The sequence below is a fragment of the Pan paniscus genome, chromosome 15 (assembly GCF_029289425.2).
Source record: "Pan paniscus chromosome 15, NHGRI_mPanPan1-v2.0_pri, whole genome shotgun sequence".
In the NCBI taxonomy this organism is placed as follows: domain Eukaryota; kingdom Metazoa; phylum Chordata; class Mammalia; order Primates; family Hominidae; genus Pan; species Pan paniscus.
In genome coordinates, this window is record NC_073264.2 from 47,645,052 (window position 1) to 47,667,530 (window position 22,479).

Consider the following 22,479-nt stretch of genomic DNA (forward strand, 5'->3'; position numbering starts at 1 on the left):
AAAAGTATCTGTATAATTATTTGTGCATTTTGCTGCATTTTCTTAATAAAAATGATTAACAGCAGTGACAAGAATTATATCTCATAAACTGAATGCAAATTAAACAAAAATAAAAACACTGTTTCTCAAAATGGCTAGCCCTAGTTAGAAGATGCTTGGGATTTAATTCCTCCATCTGTGAAGGAAAAGAAACAAATTGTTAAATGTATGTGAAGTATTATACTAAAGAACTATTATCAATAATTGTGTCTAAAGTTAAGTTTAATTAAGGAGGTTGGAACATTTTAAGCTCTTTTAAAACAAAACCAGGTTCATAGCTTCCAATTCAGTTGTTCAAATGTTAACTATTCTTTCAAGAAAAATTTCAAGGACCCATTAATATTGAAACCGACTATACAAATCCAGATTATTATCTTAGTCTAGCCTCGAGTTAAAAGTAAACTCTGGGCAACCCCTTAGCATACAACTAAATAATATTCAGAGTATTATTCAGAATGAATAAATGTGGAGTAGACAACTAAGTAAATGTTTGACTATGTAAATAAATAATGAGAAAATAAAAAAAAAATAAAAGTCTGGCTTTTCCCACAATTGGGAGCAATTTGATTATACTTATTCAAAAGGGGTAAGATGTGGGGTCAGTACATAACCTACCTTATAAAACCATCCTAAATTTTCCTAGAAAACATGAAGAGCTTGTTCTTATTTTGATAGATACAAACTTATATGTGCCCCCATTTTAGCATATATTAGCTTGAATTATAACTGGTTTCAAGTCTTTCTTTTTTCCTTTTTTTCTTTCTAAGACTATGGATATTTTGTGAGAGGAGCCAACTCTGCATTTCTTTTTCTTTTCTTCATTATAACTTTTATTTTAGGTTCAGAGGTGTATGTGCAGGTTTGTCATATAGGTAAACTGCGTGTCCTAGGGGTTTGATGTACAGATTATTCCATCATTCAGATAGTAAGAATGGTATCCAGTAGGTATTTTTCTAACCCTCTCCCTCTTACCCACCTCCACCCTCAAGTAGGCCTTGTTGTCTATTGTTCTGATCTTTGTGTCCATGTTTTCTTGTTTGGCTTCCACTTATAAGTGAGAACATGAGATATTTGATTTTCTGTTTCTGCATTTGTTTGCTTGAGATAATGGCCTCCAGTTCCATCCATGTTACAGCAAAGAACGTGATCTCATTCTTTTTTTCTGGTGGTGTAGTAGTCTATGGTATATATATATATAAACACTTTTTTTTTTAATCTAGTCTACCATTGATGGGTATTTAGGTTGATTCCATGTCTTTGCTGTTGTGAATAGTACTACAACGGACATATGCATGCATGTGCCTTTATGGCAGAGCAATATATATTCTTTTGGGTATATATCCTGTAATGTGATTGCTGGGTCAAATGGTAATTCCGTTTCAGGTTCTTTGAGAAATTGTCACACTCCTTTTCAGAGTAGCTGGACTAATTTACAGTCCCACCAGCAATGTATAAGGGTTCCCTTTTCTCTGCAACCTTGCCAGCATCTGCTATTTTTTGACTTTTTATTAGCAGTCATTCTAACTAACTGTTATGAGATGGTATCTCATTGTGGTTTTGATTTGCAGTTCTCTAATGATTAGTGATGTCCAGCATTTTTCATAACTTTGCCTTTATTTATGTATCCTTATCACCTAAAATATACCACACATTTACCAGGTGTTCAGAAAAATGTGTACTGAAAGAGAGAGATAAAAGAAAAAAGTTAAAGCAAATAAAGAAAGATCCAAGAAGCTTATTAATGGTAATATTTTCACATATTTGCTATGAAGTATGAGACGATGGTTAGGGAATAAAAACAGCTCTTACTACACAGCAAAAGTATGCATAGATGTTGATACTTTTTCCTTCACCTCTGTTGGTATAATTGCAGAACTTTTAAGTAGTTCAATAGGGAATTCAGGATTACTGTATATTTTGTTGGGAGAAAAAAAAATGTGAGATAGTTAATTTGTAGCTTCGGATAAATTATGTATTCTAATCTTGATGCTGATTATTGCAAAATAATCATTGTGCTATAGTGTGCTAAAATATTAGTTGAAAACTAATTGTTGTGAACTTTTTATCTGCACCCGGTGAGATTCCTATGAATGATTAAAAGGCTAAGCAGGGCAAAATTGTTTAGTTAGCAAATTAATCTATAATGCATAAAATGCAAGCTTCTGCAAAGCTCAACCTTTTGGCTAAAGATTTTAGGTCACCACATTCCGATCTCCATGACATTCAGATAACTGGTTGAAATGTTAAAAATTCAGTCAATGCTGAACTTGTTTATACCTACCTCATGCCAAACATCTAGTTTGACATTTTGTACTGAATTGTCAGAATTGATCATTTGTCTTGACATCAGGTGGTTACACACTGATACACGTCTGATACACACATGCATGTGCACACACGCACAAACATGTACACAAACAGCGATGGCTTTTCTGCTTTATAATAAGTTTTATTCATTGTAGGAAATTATAAAATCCAGGTAATTGTGAATGTAACTAACTGGTTTCTGGCATGAGTTCACCTTCTTAGGTTTCAGGCAGAAAGTAATTTTATAGTTTTCTGTTAATTTCAGTTTCTGAAACAAAATGCTAGGGTAATCCCATGCTTTTAAGATAATTTTTAGTAAGTACAAATTCTTTTGGTCACTATTAGTTGCAAAAACATGTTCCTTTCAGTAGTAAATCCCCATCTACTGCATAAATGAAAATTCCAAATTCACATCTTTCTTGGAATGTTCTCATCCCCCATGTGCCAGCCTGCCTCTGAGTGGACAGTGGATCTTGAGGCAAAGGCAGAACTGGCTTCTGTATTGCTCCGACTTCTCTCCTAGCCTACAACTGCTTCTGACACCTACATGGTTAGGCTAGAACAGCAAGTGAAAAGAACAAGCTTTTCATTATCTGAATCAATTGCAATCTGGGATCTGGTTTGTGTGTGTGTCAAATGGACAATTTCTAGCTCTTTCTTTCATGGGAAAGGGACTGCTGAGATGTCTTTGATGTGGGTCTGCCTCCCCTGAGGGTGGTTGCTCAGCCCTCTCCTCAGCCCTTCTGGCAGAACTACTTCCGTTGTGCTCTCTTTAGTCCCAGTAGTCATTGTTGTTAGTGTCTCTTATAAAGTGATTACAGACAGCCTCTCTGTTGCCGGGTCCACATTTGGACCCTGGAAAACATTCGCCATTGCCTACTCATCAGCGGAAGTGCAACATTCGTCTAGGTCAGCACTTTACAGTTGTTCCTTCCCAGACATGAGAAGTGCCAGCCACGTAACCTTTCCTCCTGACTTCTAAAGGGTGAGTCAAATGACAGTCCCTATGTTCTGCAAATTCTAAGATCATTGATCAAACTCTCTGAGTGATCTTGTTGAAGCTCCCCCTTCACCTGAGGCAAAAGGAAGCCACCTCCATGTGCGGAGCACATGAAGTCTCTCAAAATATTTCCTTTTCCCAGCCTCCTAAACACCAATCTCTTTCATGAGCCATATCTTGATAACAGACCAGTTCTAGCCAAACTCGATTTGGACTACACGTTTTGCAAATCCTGGAGAAGAGGTGCAGCAACTCCTCACGATGCAAGGTTTGTAGAATTGATTGGTTGTTCGTTTTAGACTCTAGAGTCTCTTTGAAAATGCTGAACAAAGAAGAAAATTCGCATTTAGTATCCAATAGTATCCAATTGCATAAAGAAAAACACAAAAATTACTATCCAAATACAAATATTACTTATTTTTCATTCTTTTTCTCTCCTTTAATACAAACAAAATTGAATTCATATTTTAGGTAGGGTTATATATATCATTTGTTGTTACTCATTGTTGCTTATGAGGTCATGAGCATTTCTCCACGTTGCTAAATATTCATCCAAAGTGGAAATATTTAAATAATCGAATAGTATTATTGGGTTTTGTATATGGGGATCAGATAACTTCTTTCTAGTTCGTAATTGCTGGGCTGCATGGAGCCATGCCTTGACCTGTTAAAGAGGATATGTCTACAATCCGAAATTCCTGAGCATTGACTGAGCTGGGCCAGTGACTACTGGTTCTCTGCATTGGCTCACTTGGGAAGGAAATGAGTGGTTTTTAAGTATAGCTGGGAGAATGAAATGGAAATGTAGGCTATTTCTCTTTTCTTCTAATCCGGAACAAAATTACATTTTTGAGCCTCTTTAACAGGTAGGTACAGCTGTGGGAGTAAGGCGTGGGTAACAGAATGTAGGCAATCTGTCCCATAAAAACCTCCTTGATTATCTCTACTGTCTTGTTTTCTCCATTCATGTTAGAGTTCCAAGCTTAAAGCCGCATTAGATGACTTTGTGTTGAGCATAGTATAACTTTTTTTTTTTTTTTTTACCTTTTTATAGCAGGCTCCTGTTACAGAGCAAATAGGCTTATAGCCCAATGCTCACAGAAATTAATACCTATGGTTCTAGAAATTAATACCTATGGTTCTGGCTTTCAAGAAAAGCTGTATTGCAAAAACAGCCAGTTGAAAGGCTATTGTTGAGCTTAAATATATGTACCCAATTTGAAGTGTGGGGCACATTTTAAGAGATCAGAGGTCAAGAGAAAGGATTTAGGAATGTTGGCTTGGCAGAGTCTGATTAGAGGGCTTCAAATTTGACCACTTACAGTAAGGTATGTTGAGGCAGATCTTACCTCAGATCTTCTGGGCCAACAGACTCCTCACTTCTGAAAAAGTTCTACCATTCAGGCTCCAGTCATGTATCAGTCTTCTTGGCTCTGAGGGGAAGAATCATTTATTCCAGGTGTTGTTAGAAGTAAAAGCTTTTGCTATTGCGCATGCCCAGGCTGCATAACACAGTTTTTAGCTCTGTCTTATTGAATGATAATTTTTTTTTGTATTTGAAAATAACCCAACCCTAAATCAACAGAGATCTCCAAATGAAGAAAGCAATACTTTTGCATCAATTTACCTTTGCACTGCTTCTCAGTAAACTTCGTTTCCTGGAATTCTTATAAATAAGCAGGAATATATTGTGATATATTGGCACTGTGAATTACCAATCATTATAGTTAAGAGCATATTCTAACAATAAAATGTAAAAATAATTGGCCAGGTAAAATAAATGTAGGGTTATTTTTAAACTAAATTAAAAAAAATAAGACATTTGTTTAAGAGATTTATCTATGTTAAAAAACCAAGGGTGGCATAAAATATAATTTTGGAATAATAACTTTAAAATTTGAATGTGATAAAAATAGGCAAGTTAGCAATATTTGAACTTCAGCCAATCTCTGATGATTTTGTAAGTAAAATTTTTAAGAAATTTACTTAAAAATAATTTATTTTGTTTTATATGTGGAAACTACAAGAATTTTTATTTGAATCCAAATTTAGCCTAGTAGATTGTCATTCAGCTAATTATAGGAATACATTTGTGAGTTATGGGAGAGTTCTTGGATTAAAATAGAGATTCTGTACTACTAACATACTGACTGAACAATTATAACTCTTGGTTGGGGGTCAGAGATTTAACAAGAAGTGAACTTAACTTTATCAACAGTTTAAAGCTAAGTTAAATATTAACAATTTATATTTTTCAAAATTCTTATTGTCTTGCTGATAAAAATAAATTACAGAACTATCAGAATGAATTTTCCACATCAGCCACAAGAATGACCTTCTGGCATACAAGACACTTCTTACCATGTAATGCAAGGAAAAAAAAAAGTTCAGGTAAGGGAGTTCTCCCTAGAAACCACGTAATCTCTGTCACTTCCACTTTCTGTTTGGAAGGAGTTCTTATATATAAATTACCTGGTATTTCACAATGTGATATTGCCACATCTCATTGGTATGGGCAGCCAAACCTGCTCTGACAGGTGAACAAAGATTCTATACTACCTAGTGACTGAATGAACTAAATTGTCTCTGTTGAGGGTCAGGGATTGAATGTTGACATAGAGATCTAACCAGAAGTGAACTAACACAGACTTAAGAAACCAAGAGAGGGTAAAAATGGAAGCTGTGAAACCACAGAAACCATGGGTAAGCAAAAGCCACAAGGGGGAGCAATAGGGGAGAGAGAGTAGGTGATCACTGAAAGTGTCAGTAGACATAAAAGCAGAAACAGAATAATTGAATCACTGCAATGGAAACTATAGAGCTCTAAGCATTGAACACCTGCTGGTGAGGTGAGAACATGATTACTAGGTAGCTAGAACAGAATACAACCTGGAAAGAATTATATAACTTCATTACACATGAAGTCATGCAGCCATTGAGACTCTAAAGTTCTTTCTTACTTCTCTGGTGGTGCGGAGGTGGCTTTAAAACAATGCCTCATTAGCTGCAGTTATGTACACACATCTCTTTTACTCAGAACCCATCTGACAATTCTAACACAAATGGCTAGAATGCTTTTGAGTAGTCGTTTATTTCATGATAAATTATTGTAATTATACTCATTCATTCTTGATTATAACAAGTCAGAACATTTGTGTTTCAATTGTTTTATTATTATTCTGTCTTGTGAAATTTTTTATATTTCTTTCATAGATGAGATAACAGAGATAGAGAGGTTGAATACCTTGCCCAAATATCTCTGGCAAGTAAATGGAGAAGAAGGGTAAATGCATGAATATAAGTGCATATGATTTTTGCAAAAAATGAGAACATACTCCTCAATTTGTTCCATAAATTGCTATTTTACCAATTATGTTATATAGTTATTCTTCCATGTAAGTATACATGTTTCTTCCTCAGACTTGTTAACTGTTGAATAGTATTTCATAGCATTGAAACACTGGAATTTGTTTAACCATTTCTCTACTTACGGCTTATTTATTTCCAGCTTTTTATTCCTGGAGATGTAGCAGGATATCAAGTGATGGCTTATTTATTTGCAGTTCTTCATTCCTGGAAATGTAGCATGATATCAAGTGAGACTTTTCTCATGCCTAGATACAAATTCACAATCTATAGAAAACTATACTATAGAAATCTGGGACTAGTCTTTCTCTTAAAATGATTTAGAGGTGGCCCAATCCTTCCTTAGAATGAGTACTAAATAGGAGGAGAAAGAAGGAACATTGTAATTGTGAGTTGTCAGCCTGCCAAAGAATACTGAAACTTTTCCTCCCTCATATGCTTTTGCTTACCCTTGGTTTCTGTGATTTCACACCTTCCATTTCGCCCCCTCTCTTGGTGTCTTTGAATCAGCATTAGTTCACTTGCTGTTAGATCTCTATGTCAACATTCAATCCAAGTTGAGTGAGAAAAGTCCAACATTTAATCCACGTTGAGGGAGAAAAAAGTCCAAAAATCCAGAATAATTCTCTGAATTTGAAGGTGCCTGAGGAAGGGAAAATCAGCATCCCATTCACAGCTGTACATCTGCAAACATTCAGGTCCTCAAGCCCACTCCTTGCCAGCACAAGCCTTCTTTATAAACCACGATGTAAAAAGAGTTTGCCCTGACAAACATACTTGTCAACAGTGGTTCATTTAAAAATGCCAATGGACCATCCAGGATAAGAAAGAAAGTAACCAATAAAGAGGGATAAGTAAATGCCAATAAGATACAAATATTTTATCAATATTTTGTATTTTTCATTACTCTACCCTGCTCCATTACCAGAAAAGAAGAATGTAAAGGGGACTTAAAGAGTAGATCATGCCCCTCCACCATCTGAGTACCTCAAGCCATACTTTAACCTGTTCTGAGAGAGGGTAGGACATAGTCTTATAATTGGATTTGAGATACTGGCATTCAGTGCGATAATATAACCCCTCATTCAGATCATCTTTCCCACTGAGAGCAACTACAAACTCCAGACAAAACAAAACAAAAACAACTAGCTAAGTATTCAGTGATTCAGTGGAGTCAAACTTAGATAAATGACAAAAAAGTAGTCAATTTCCCATTTTCTTGCAGTTTTTCCCTGCAGGCTGACCACAGACACAGAGCAGCTCATCACAGGCAGCTAATTTTGCTAAAAACCTCACTTACTTTCTGGATATAGAAAAAAGGAAAAGGATCCTGGACAACCATGGCCAGCTGTCAGAAAGTGAGGGGAATTCTCACAGGAGAGAAAAAATGGAGGATGAGATCCCATGATTCTGCATATGCACACAATCTCAAATTGATCCATAAACCACATCATTGGGGACGAACTCAAATCAATCACTTCAGCAAAGGCTTAAATAATAGGATGGAGATTCGAACAAGCATCCACAGAAGATGAGACTGAGCTAACAGAATGACTTGAAAAGATGAATTATTAGCTAAAACGAAAGCATCAACTTAGAGGAATATAAAAGATCCTGGATTGAACACAACATACTATCCACAGTGCCATAGTCCAAAATTATCAACGTTAAAACAAAATGAAAGTATATGTCATGACAAAGATTTGGAAACGTGTTTATAGGCCTTTCATTTACAATAACAAAAAAATTGGAGATAACCCAAACATCTATCAATGTAAGAACATAAAAATCAAAGTATGTTCAATAGAATACTGAAAAAGTCTGCCTGTGCCAAGTGTTGGTAAAGATGTAGAGCAACTGGAACTCTCATATATTGCTGGTGGGAATGTAAAAGAGCCCAGCTACTTTGAAAAACAGCTTGGCAATTTTATAAAAATTTAAACATATGCTTATTATATGTTTATATGAAACCCAGGCATATTTATCCAAGAGAGATGAAATCATATGTCTCTATCAATTTTTGTAGATAAATGTTTACAGCTACATTATTTGTAAAAGCTCAAAACTGGAAATAGCCCAAACATCTATCCACAAATAAATGTATCAAAATGTTTTCCATAGAATGAAATACTACTTGGCAATAAAAAATGAATTATCAACACATGTAACAACATGGATGAATCACAAAATAATTACGCTAAATGAAATAAGTCGGATACAGAAAGCACACATAATATATGATTGCATTTACAAGAATTTCTAGAAAATGCAATCTGACCTATGTAGATCAGTAATTGGCTGGGGACAGGAGTGATGGGAAGATCAGATTGATTGCAAAGAAGAACATGGAAAATTCGGGGGCGTGAAAGAAGTGTGTACTGTCTTGATTGCAGTTATTTCACAAGTGTATCACATATTCCAACACTTACCCAATTATGTACTTGGCATATATAGTTTATTGTATATAAAATATAGTTCAATCGAGTAATATAAAAATGTAGATTTGAGATAAAATTTAAACTGTAATTAACTGGAAAGTTCTGGACATGTCCTGGTTGTAATGAAAGGGACTGCTACTCAGCTGGCAAAAGAAATTGAGTGCAGTGTGATTAGAAGTAGTAAAGAAAAATACTACTGTTTGATGGTTGTAGCCCAGAAATTTCAAACTGCTAGATGCCCTAGATATCCAGATACTTCACTCATGACCTTTACTCATGTTATATCTTGATAAATACTGCCAAATAGCCCTTCCAAACAGTTAAACTAATTTTAAAGTCTGACAAGAAATGCTTGTGACTGCTCACTTCCCCTCTGCATCATCATTAATACTAAATAGTTACAATCTCTTTATGGAGCGAGATGATCAATGAAAAACTTAAAATAAAATGCAAAGTAGGAGCCAAAAGGAATAGAGAAATCCAAAACTTGAAAGGTCATAAGAGAGGGAGAAAAAGTGAGGGAGAGCTTTCCAAAGAGTCAATGTAAATAATGTCAAATGCTGTACAGAGGTCAAAGTTTCTATTTTATTTAAGAACACGTAAGCTGTCAATGGTTTGGATGAAAGCATTTTCATTGTGGTGAGAATAGAAAGTTGATTATCATTGTTGAGGGGTAAATGAGGTGAATGAGAGGAAACATAGTCAGTTTTACTGTTTTTTGTTTCTGGAGGATTTTTTTTAAAGAATTTTACTGTGAAGGGAGAAGATAGTCACTACAGTATAAATGTTATTTTTTTTTAATTTAAATTTTTGGAAGCGGTTTTACTTTGCAAATGACAGATACTTGAGTATGTTAAAACATTCATGAGAAACTTAATGGCAAGGTCATTTTTGTGACAGGAAATAAGAGAAATTTGATGTAATGAGATTCCAAGTGAATGAGATTCAATATGATTTTATGTATAATTTTAGGATAAAGGCGTTGCCATTTTAGTATTTGAGAGGAAGGCAAACATTTATGTAAATGCAATAAATTCGGTAGATCTGGAATTCTGATGCTCCTTACAAATGGATCTTTTATCTGAGAATTATCAGGCTATTGTAGGTGCTGCATATTGTGAGGTTGAAAGAAACAATTTGACTTGCAAAGTATGAAAATTCAGCTCAGCACTGCTAGGGGTTTCAATAATCAGAGAGGATATCCCCAGTCCAGGTATCTGGAAATAACCACAGGGTTTATCTAATTCCTTCTAAAGCTACAGTAGGATTTATTATCTTTTAATCTGCACTAAGGAATGAAAACATTTAAATGTAATGACATGGCAAATTTATGGCATCTATGCTCATAAGTACAAATAAAATAATATACTTTCTTTTATTTCCTATGATGGAACTAAACTTTTCCTTCAAATATTCCATTTTAATTACTAGGACAAATAAGAGAAAAATGTTTATTTTAAATTTGCCAATTACCGGTATCAGAGTCTTGAGTATAAATAATCTAATTTAAATGGCTCTTTATTTTAGATAATTCTTAGTCATGTTCTTTTTTACATCCTTGCCCTTCAGCTTTCCTTCACTTCTTCATTCCTTTCCAAAAGTTTGTCTGAGTATGCAGGTGATTTTTACGGCAGTAACAGATGTTGTTCAATCATCAAATTGATAATACCCAGGGTGTGAACAGACTCAGTTGCCCTTTTGAATCACTGTACTGGCACACAACACTGTAGTCTTGGTCCTTTTTTTCAGTTAAAAAGTATCTACATATCACTGAAACCCAGATGCTATCATTTCATCTTCTTTGCAGCACTGACAAGGCACACATGAATTTTTGGACACAATCTAGACAACTCACTACTCATGGGAGTCTCTCTTGGGTTAATCTAACTGGGATGTTCCTTCTGCTAATGTAGTGCTATCCTCCTCCCTCAGTAATGAGTAGGACACTCACGTGGATGCAGCCTCCTCTTAGCATCCTGCTGTCTCCCTCAGGCAAGGCCAGAGGAAGCAGGCCACTAGCCCGCTGTTCTTGGAATCCTCCATGCCCATTTTGATATTTTCTAGTTATGATTGGCACCAGGGCAGGGCAATAGGTAGAGGTAGATGAGGATGTCTACAACAGGTAGAGATACATGAGGCTGTCAAATTAAGATCCAAAATACTGCTCCCCTTATTTTTATTTTCTATAAATTTAATCTAATACTAAATTTTACATAATAAAACATAAAGACTACATGAGGTATTAGAAAAATGAACTTCCAATTCTTTGTCAGTAAGTAGCAGGTGACATTATTTAGTCCAGTAAAGATATTTAGAAACTAGTATCTTTTGCGGTTCTCTGTAGATTCCTCTTCTTCCACTTTTGTTATTCTTATCCTTTGTCTCACAGGTATTGACCCAGTGCTCACATTTGCCAACATATCTTTATCCCCAGCCTGTGCTTTTAATCAAAACCTTAGTACTGTCTAGTTAAGTAGACTGTCCCATCCAGCATAATATTCAAAATACTATCTGCTTTCACTGACAGTGCAAGAACGGCTGTAAAACCTTTCAGCTCCTCTCTCTTGATCTTTCTCAATAATTTGTGAACTTCATTTTCATAATCAAATACATCTTTTTCAAATACAAATATTCTGTTTTTTTTATGGTGACTTTAAATGATCCTAGGCTGGAGATAGTTTTTGTTTGGATTCAAACTCACAGTAAATTCTCCCATTAGTTAAATATTGAAGGAATTGATGGTGCTGTACATTATCTCTCAATCATGATTTCAGCCAAGTAAGGCATGTTACCATCTAACCATTTCACTCTGCCATGGATGTTTGTCCCATATTTGCCTACTCAGCATCCACCTCTGCTTTCTATATCTGTGAGTCATAGTTTAGGACAAGACTCCAAGTACGTCCACTGAGAGGAGCCACTTATGCCCTATTCCCACCATATGACACCTAGGGCACAAGCATGGGAGCTGGGATGCTGAATCTGGCCTGAGTGGAGGAAAGAATAATGGAGCAAATATGCACTCACAGTGGCTGGCCTAAGCAGTGTGGTATCCACCAATGGTGCTCAATGCTAGCAGCTGTGGATTACTGCCAAATCATGGTTTTTAGTTTTCAATTTTCTGTATTTAAATCTTAAATCTAAAAAAAATTAAGTTCTCTTACACAAAATTCTTTCCATATATTCATATTTGCTCCTCATTCTTTTTTCTTTTTTAGATATTTAGATTGTTTTTATTGCTTCTTTTTTTTTATTATACTTTAAGTTCTGGGGTGCATGTGCAGAACGTGGAGTTTTGTTACATAGGTATATACGTGCTATGGTGGTTTGTTGCACCCATCAACCCATAACCTACATTAGGTATTTCTCCTAATGTTATCCCTCCCCTAGCCCCCCACTCCCTGACAGGCCCTGGTGTGTGATGTTCCCCTCCCAATGTCCATATGTTCTCACTGATCAACTTCTACTTATGAGTGAGAAACATGTGGTGTTTGGTTTTCTGTTCTTGTGAAAGTTTGCTTAAAAATATGGTTTATAGCTTCATCCATGTCCCTGCAAAAGTCATGAACTCATTCTTTTTTATGGCTACATAGTATTCTATTGTGTATATGTGCCACATTTTCTTTATCCAGTCTATTATTGATGGACATTTGGGTAGGTTCCAAGTCTTTGCTATTGTGAATAGTGCTGCAATATACACACGTGTGCATGTGTCTTTATAGTAGAATGATTTATAATCCTTTGGGTATATACCCAGTAATGGGATTGCTGGATCAAATGGTATTTCTAGTTCTAGATCCTTGAGGAATCGCCACACTGTCTTCCACAATGGTTGAACTAGTTTACACTCCTACCAATGGTGTAAAAGCATTCCTATTTCTCCATATCATCTCCAGCATCTGTTGTTTCCTGACTTTTGAATGATGGCCATTCTAACTGGCATGAGATGGTATCTCATTGTGGTTTCAATTTGCATTTCTCTAATGACCAGTGATGATGAGCATTTTTTCATATGTCTGTTGGCTGCATAAATGTCTACTTTTGAGAAATGTCTGTTCATATCCTTTGCCCAATTTTTGATGTTTTTTTTTTCTTATAAATTTGTTTAAGTTCTTTGTAGATTCTGGATATTAGCCCTTTGTCAGGTTATAGATTGCAAACATTTTCTCCCATTCTGTAGGTTGCCTGTTCACTCTGCTGATAGTTTCTTTTGCTGTGCAGAAGTTCTTTAGTTTAATTAGACCCCATTTGTCAATTTTGGCTTTTGTTGCCAAAATTGGTGCTTTAGAAATGAAGTCTTTGTCCATGCCTACAAACTGAATGGTATGGCCCAGATTTTCTTCTAGGATTTTTATGGTCCTAGGTCTTATGTTTAAGTCTTTGATCCACCTTGAGTTGATTTTTGCATAAGGTGTAAGGAAGGTGTCCAGTTTCAGTTTTCTGCATATGGCTAGCCAGCTTATCCAACAACATTTATTAAATAGGGAATCTTTTCCCCATTGCTTTTTTGTGTCAGGTTTGTCAAAGATCAGATGGTTGTAGATGTGTGGTGTTATTTCTGAGGCCTCTGCTTGGTTCCATTGGTCTATATATCTGTTTTGGTACTAGTACTGAGCTGTTTTGTTTCTGTAGCCTTGTAGTATAGTTGGAAGTCAGGTAGCGTGATGCCTCCAGCTTTGTTTGTTCTTCTTGCCCAGGATTGTCTTGGCTATGCGGGCTCTTTTTTGGTTCCATATGAAGTTTAAAGTAGTTTTTTCCAATTCTGTGAAGAAAGTCATTGGTAGCTTGATAGGGATCATATTGAATCTATAAATTACTTTGAGCAGTATGGCCATTTTCAAGATATTGATTCTTCCTATCCATGAGCATGGAATATTTTTCCATTTGTTTGTTTCCTCTCTCACTTCTTTGAGCAGTGGTTTGTAGTTCTCCTTGTAGAGGTCCTTCACATCCCTTGTAAGTTGTATTCCTAGGTATTTTATTCTCTTAGTAGCAATTGTGAATGGGAGTTCACTCATGATTTGGCTTTCTGTTTGTCTATTATTGGTGTATAGGAATGCTTGTGATTTCTGCACATTGATTTTGTATCCTGAGACTCTACTGAAGTTGCTTATCAGCTTAAGGAGATTTTGGGCTGAGATGATGTGATTTTCTAAATACATAATCATGTCATCTGCAAAGACAATTTGACTTCCTCTCTTCCTATTTGAATACCTTTTATTTATTTCTCTTGCCCGATTGCCCTGGCCAGAACTTCCAATACTATGTTGAATAGGAGTGGTGAGAGAGGGCATCCTTGTCTTGTGCCAGTTTTCCAACGGAATGCTTCCAGCTTTTGCCCATTCAGTATGATATTGGCTGTGGATTTGTCATAAAAAACTCTTATTATTTTAAGATACGTTACATCGATACCTAGTTTATTGAGAATTGTTAGCATGAAGGGGTGTTGAATTTTGTCAAAGGGCTTTTCTCCATCTATTGAGATAATCATGTGGTTTTTGTGATTGGTTCTGTTTATGTGATGGATTACATTTATTGACTGCATATGCTGAACCAGCCTTGCATCCCATTTTGTTGGAGCATACACTTAGGGTTGAACTTCCTCATTCTCTGTCCTAAATAAAGTCAGTTCCTTTGGGGTGAGCTGCAGTGCATTCTGTTCCTGTATTCTTTCCCCAAGGAAAAATTCTGATTTATTGCTTCAGAGTTATGATCAAGACAATGACCAGATCCTCTTGGAGTTACACACCTGTTTTATGAGCAGAGTTTTGAGCATAATCCTCTCGTCTTCCCAGCTTGCCTCTCCTATGTGGAACTTCCATATTATGACAGAGTTGGGTCAATGGCTATTGCGGTATTAGTGTTCTTGGTCTGTGATGCCTGGAGTTAGAGCCTCTGCTCTAAGGATGGGTGCCAGGTGGAAGATTGGGGCTTGAGATATCTTGGCTAACCTCATTTGGAATTTAGCCTCTGCAAAACAGAGCTCAAAGAGATGAAAAATGATGGCAATCTGCTTTTTCTGGTGACATATAGTAGCCATTGATGGGGAGCTGGGACAAAAAGAATTCCTGTCTTCTTGTCCACACCTGCCTAGTGGAAAGTCTGTCATGCTGAGGTGGAGGGGTGGGGGCAGAAGGATTAGGCTGTAACTCAAGTCTGACAGACTAGCTCTTCTTACAGAGGAGATTTAGTAAATTTCCATGACTAAACGTTTCTTGGTTTGCTCTATTCCCTTGTGGCAATTTTCAGGGACTTTGAATGTTTCTTTGTGTTTTTTTAAGTAATTTTCACCACTTAATGGTTTTGCACTGGGAATAGGTTAAATTATTATTTATAATGTATATTAAATTTCTATTTCTAGTCTAACAGTGTCATTGAAAGCCTTTTTTATATTTTCATGCACATAACAAATCTATTTATCTGTGGAAGGCCAGATTATATGAAGAAAATATTTTCTGGTATTACTTTCAAAACGTACATACTTCTTTTTATGATTTAGTTTTTTTATTGTTTAATTTAACAGCCCTATTGTGTGAAAGGCTTTTAGAGGCATATTGAATTATGTGTTACATATCATAACATTCTAATTCTGAAGAACGGAATTTTTGGCAGTAACTTACCAAAAGATTATAGCTCAGAAATTTCTAGGATTAATGTCCATTGCTCTATCTCTTTTGTGTAAAATGGAGACAACTGTTCAGTGTTGTTATGAGGATTAAATTAATATATGCAAAATAGTTAAAAAGAGTACCCGGCACATGGTATGCACCCAGTAAATGTTGACAATTGTTGCTGTGATTATTGTAGTTGTTATTCTTGTGAATGAAGATGGCTTGGTGGTGAGACATAGGTTTAACAATAAAACATTTTTGCCAGTATAGATTTTGATTTAAAAATATAAGGAAAGTTTCATTTTCTTTTTACTCTAAACATTAGTAAGTTTTCTGAGAGGGTAGAGATATAAAATTAGCATTGGCTCATATTCAATCTTTCACAAGGAACAGTTATTGATACACTCACCCTCTGGTTTAAAAGCTCACCGAAATTCAAAGGAATGTAGTAATTTCTTTGATTCCAGTTCACATCATGAAGCCATCTTTTGAGAAATGCTATTGCTTAGCTTTGGAGCTGAATAGAGATTCTTTCTTTTTGAATTCTACTTCATCCATGTTTCTAATATGTTTTCTATACTGATCTCTTTGAGATTAAACAATCTTAAATCAAAGCTTTATTTGTTTGAGCTATAGAATGTGCTGCAATTATTTAAAAATCACAGGCTTCTTCTGTACTCAGCAGCTGGTACAGATTTTGAGAAAAAGAAGTCGTGAGTACAAAGGGACAACACAAACATCAAATATGATGATAAATTTGGCTTATTCACTACCTTGATATTAAATCTCCAACAACTTAACTTATATGAAGTATATTTGTATTTTTTTCCAAAAAATTATTCCAATACGAGCTCAAGAATATTGGTTGAAATTATGAGTACTATAATATTGAAATTATTATTTGCATATGTGAAACTAATATAAACCTTTATCATTTTTCATCAGGTACTTCAATAGGATGTTGGAAAAGAAGACTTCCACTCTAATAGGATGAAAAAATGATCATCTATTTACATCATTCTGATTTAATTGCTTCACAATCCACTATAAAGATTTGCTCTGACCCTAATATTTAAAATTTTCTACTTTTTTTTCCCACTTTTCTCTCACATAAATTAGGTGTTTCATTCTTTTTCCTACTTATTATTTTATTTACACCATTCTGTGTTGAGCACAGAAAGGTGGAAGTATATAGCCCTGTTCTCTGTTTTTAATGCTCTGTATATTTTTATTTCCTTTTCTGTGGAATCAGTTTTTCATTATCCTTATAAGGAGTATCCTTATAAGGAGATGCCATTTTTCTCAATCGTTCCTTAAAATCTAACTTCTTTACCAAGTCATTTCTGTTCCTTATAGAATAGTGAATGTGACTGTTCTTAGTGTATTGATTGGTCCCTTTACATCAGCATTGTAACTTTTAGGTATTAGTTTACTTTCATGTGATTGTTATTTCATATATCATTGTGAACATATTTTTTTCCAAAAATAAAATACATATTGACCTAAAAGAAATTTCATCTAAAAGAAAACCTGCCTAATGTGCTACATTTTGATATTTCAGAGGAATTACTTTTAGTCTAATTCTTATAATCTATAATCCCTTTTTATATAGTGGTTTATGCACTAGTTTGTGAACTGATTGATTGATTGATTGTAACTGGTATGGGAGGTAAGGCGCTCACAAAAATATGTAAATTATGTGGTTTTTTTTTTTTTGTAGAAAGACATTTTCTATGAAAGATACAGTGTATTTATTTCCATTCTAGAATAAGCTCTCTATTGCCTAAAATACTGGTAACAGTCTGTAGGCTGGCACTGGTTCACAGACCCCATTTTGAGGTCTATAGCATTGCTATAGAGAATTCTAATACTCTCTTTAAAACCATGTACTTGAGAAAAAAACTTTATATTGCCTGTGCCTATAGAAAAAATTATAAATTTACTTTCTGTGGGTATTTTTTGGCATTCTTAAAATTACAAAATGTTGATTTTGTCAACTACAAGTGTACTGATTATAAAAGTGTTCTTTTCTTTCATAGAAATAAACATGGCTTTATGGTTGAGAAATTGTATCTTCAGGGTACAACCTAGAAAATAGAAATATGCTAACTTTTCAAAGGCGATATCAAACAGGGAATTGATTAAAAAGTGTTAGAAGGACTGGTGTAACAAAAGGGAGAATTGTTAGCAGAACACAGAGAATAAGTGTGTTTTCCAGAAAACTACAAATGCCACTGGACTAGAATCCAGTAACTAGTGCCTACTGCTGGTCTGCAGTAGGGCAGCTGTTCAGGGGCTGAAACTGCTAAAAATGGATACCAGAGCTATGCCGGTACTTGCTTACCAAACAAACACTAAGGAAGTTTAGCCACTGATGGAACTGCTGGAATTCTCATTCACCTAATCTCATCCAAGCTATACACTGATGGAACTGCTGGAATTCTCATTCACCTAATCTCATCCAAGCTATAGCAACATCAGCAATTTCCAGCAGCTACCAGCAATTGCCACTGCTGTCTATACTAAAAGCTTCTCAGTTCTAACAGCCTTCAAATTACCTTCCAGAGGCAAGAGGCAGCATGGTGAAAGCAAGAGCAAGAGAGAGGAGAGAGCAGCCACACATTTTCAAACAAGCAGATCTCACTATCACAAGGACAGTACCAACAGGATGATACTAAACCATTCATGAGAAACCGCCCACCATAATCCAATCACCACCCACTAGGCCCCACCTCCAACACTGGGGATTATAGTTCAACATGCGATTTGGGTGGTGACACAGATCCAAACTTTATCACAGGCCAAGGTCAAGGCTTGGTTGAGAAGGCTCAGAGGAGCCTGACCAAAATTTGTTGTGCTTGCTATTACCAAATTAATAACAATCCATTGATGTGTCCAAGATGCCCAGTTTTTCACATTTACAAACCAGCTATGTTTTCAGATGTGTTCACCTTTGTCAACCAGATGTGCAAAATTAGGATGTCTCCTTACAAACTTTCTGCTAGTGAATATGAAAACTCGTAAATGGGTGCATCATCTTTTCTAATAATATATCTTAAGTAATTATGGATAAAGGGCAAGGCATTTATCAATATGTTGTTTATAATAGTGAAAAATGGGGAAGTAGCCTAAATATGCCTTTGGGGATTTGTTAAACAAATTATAGCACATTCACAGGATGAAATTATTTGTAGCCATTAAAAATCATGCATAAGAGCTGGCAGGGTCACTCATGCTTGTAATCCCAACACTTTGGGAGGCTAAGGCAGGAGGATTGCTTGAGCCTAGGAGTTCAAGACCAGCCTGAGCAACATAGCGAGACCTCATCTCTACAAATAAAAAATAAAACAATTAGCTGGGCATGGCGTGCCTGTAATCCCAGCTACTCAGAAGGCTGAGGCAGGAAAATCACATTTTGGAAGTGAAGCTGCAGTGAGCTGTGATCACACTTCATCCTGGGCAACAGAGCACAATCTTGTCTCAAAAAAAAAAATCAAGCATAAAATTTTATGAAATGCCTGTTTTTGAGTTTATGGGGTCCCCTCCCCCATTTTGGTCCCATCCAAAATCTTACACAAATTACTGCTCTTTTGCATTAAAATTTTAAATTATTCAAATAATTGGCGTATATATAAAAACATGGAGACAAAAGTGAAATACTAACACTTTCCCCACTTATTCCCATTTCTAGTAATAACTGCAGCCAGCTATGCGAAGACTAGCAGACCTTTTTCTAAAATGCACTTCATGCAGTCCTTTGGGTTTTACTTTTTTACTGAAGTAACACATGAATAAATTCTCAGTCTTCAAATGTGCAAACAACACAAAATTATGTGGACTAAACTTCCCTGTCACTTTTTGGCCATAAATACTACTGCTTTCTCTAGAGGAAACAACCATGAACATGCTGATTTCTCTCTTCTAGATCTTGTTTTAAGAATTAAAGCTACTCTAATACTGACAAGAAAGGTGTTTTTAATTATTTTCTCTTTAATTAGCATTATGAAAATTTAAAAGAAAAAAAGATTTAAAATTCTTTTAAAATTTAAAAGAAAAAACAAAAACAAATTACCTTTCAGAACCTCACATTGTCTGATCATAACAGAAAGCAAGTGTTTAAGGGAGTCTGGGAAATGTAACTTGCAGGCTCACAGCCATAGCAGTTCAGACTGCAAAAGGACCAGTACAAAAGCACAATTAATACCTTCGGCTACTTGCATTCATATCTATACTTCAATCCAATTTAAACATATATTGGAGATATATACACAGACACACACACACACATATATGTAAACATAATGCAATATATATATATACATTCCCATTTTTAACCTTTATACATAACACAATAACAATCAAAAGGTCATGATTCCACCTAACAGGTTACAAGATATCCTCAGAAAAAAAAAAAAAAAAATATATATATATATATATATATATATATATATATTTCTGCAGTAGTCTGCAGTTGCTGAATATATATTTATATATACATATAATATTATCAGTCTTGGTAATGTAAGTATCTCTTATAGTTCAGTCATCATTTTACTAAGATATTCATTAACACAAATAATGGCTAGGTTGAGAAGTCAAAATTAACTGTCACCCTGACTGTTTGCATAAAATAAAAGAAAAATGGTTATGTCATATATAACAATAAAGAAAACAATTATGCAGAACTGTCAAAATCCTTACTTCTGTAACTGGTCATAAGGCCTCCTCAGTAATTATACATAATTTTCTTCCTCCAACACTGGTCCTGCTTTTTTGGATTGTTTAGTCTACCTTGCTGAACATGACAGTGAAGAGCTGCCCAAAGGAATCTCATGAATTCCCCATATCCCCTTGCGACCAGTTTTTCCTGTATGGTGTTTATTAATCACGCTAGTCAGTATAGTATTCCTTTTTTTGCCTATTAGTTTCAGTGTCAAAAGAATCTCAGATGCCCTCCTTAAAACTGGACTGGCATTGTATCTTTTTTTAATAACTATAATGCAGCAGCACTGGACTTGTGTTAATTTCACAGCCTAGGCCTTAAGAAGCCTTGTGACTTTCCCTCTCTTGGAATACTAAAACCATCATGCTAACCCCATTAAGGATAAGAGACACATGGAAATACCTCATTTCCCCAAATGGCATTCACCATCAACTGCCAGACAAGTCAGTGAGGCCAGCTTGGGCCCCCTAGCTTTTAGTCAATCATCAAATGATTGTAGTTGCATAAGTGATCACTGTCAAGACCAGCAGAACTCCCCAGAATCCCATCCCACTGAGCTATAAAAAATAATAAATCATAGTAGTTTTGATTACTAATTTGGGGATTATTTACTGTGTACCAAAAGATGACAAATACACAGCATTTTCAGTCAAGAAAAACTACTATCAGAAAAGAGAAGAAAGATTGCTTTTGCTGGCAAAAAAAGTCATGGGGATATTTAGCTTTCCAAGATGCTCAGATTCACCAGAATCCCCACAAATATTTACATTTCTACTCTAAGAGTTCTACTATTTCCCAGGGAAAGTATTAATTCTCATCAAAGATACCTAGCAAGAATCTATACTGCATAAATGTTTCAATTCCCAAACTTACAAAATTAACTTTGGTGTCTGATTTTCCAGCCATATTACCCGTGTGTCTATAAAGATTAGACTTATAGAGATGAGAAACTATTTTCTGTGCCTTGAGCTGAAAGGTTAAATCCTTGAGGCTGATATTTTACTTTATAATTTTGCAATTTAAGTCAGAAATGGCCATCCCCATCCCATAATGTTAAAGTTATGATTACTTATTTGATGGTAATATTCAACAGATACTTGGTTTCCAAAAGCCTTGCATGTGGTTACATCCAGCTGTCAGAAGTCTACTAACATCTCTAGGTTAGGACCCAGAAACCCAAACCAGCTGTGGTACAGCTGTAGCCACTGCCACTGTAAGTGTTAGAACAGCCAAAGGGCCGAGGGCCATAATCACTGATGGTCACACATCCTTACCATTACTGTGTGACAGTACTATAGCAAAGAGAAGAAGTAAAATGTTTTCCTTTTCGTCAAACTCTCTTCACCCCAAAGTCCTTCCCATTGATATTAGATAATAAGAAATCATTTGGCAATGGAATCTGAGAAATATAGTTTATTGCCTTCTAGTCTTACAGATATATAAACAGAATACAGATGCAGTAGCCTGAGAGGTGACAAATAACCAGAAGACAGATATTTTCCACCAAAGAGATTGCTCTGAGTTTCATTAAAATGATTCTTCTATTAATTGTCAATGGCATCCTAGGTAAAGCTAATTTTGGGGGAATTAGATTTTAATTAAGGCATTAAATGAGGAATTAGATTAAAATGATTTCCAGTTTCCCTTTATCCTCTAAAAATGGCTGCTGATAAATAATGATTTATCAGTTTAGCTTTCTGACTGTAGTCAGCACTATCAATAGAAGGGGAATGCAAGCCAAAAATGTCACCCACATTTGTGATTTAAAGTTTTCTAGTAGCCACATTAAAAATGGTAAAAACAAACAACTGAAAATATTTTTTATAATATATTTTACTTAATATATTCAAATTATTATCATTTTAACATGTTATCAGTACAAACACAATTTATCATATAGTTAATATACTTCTGTCATACTAAGACTTTATAATGTGGATGTATTTTGGACTTACAGAGAACACCAACTGAACTAGCCACATTTCAAATGATCAA

At 35.3% G+C, this 22,479-nt stretch overlaps 1 long non-coding RNA gene across 1 annotated transcript in view; it reads left to right on the forward strand.

Moving 5' to 3' along the window:
• The window catches only part of LOC134728893 (uncharacterized), a 562,896-nt gene extending 545,179 nt beyond the window's left edge, over positions 1–17,717 (forward strand). The window contains exon 4 of the long non-coding RNA XR_010109755.1: positions 16,707–17,717. This is a non-coding gene — a long non-coding RNA (uncharacterized LOC134728893). The remainder of the gene's footprint in view (positions 1–16,706) is intronic.
• Positions 17,718–22,479: the final 4,762 nt, after the last annotated feature.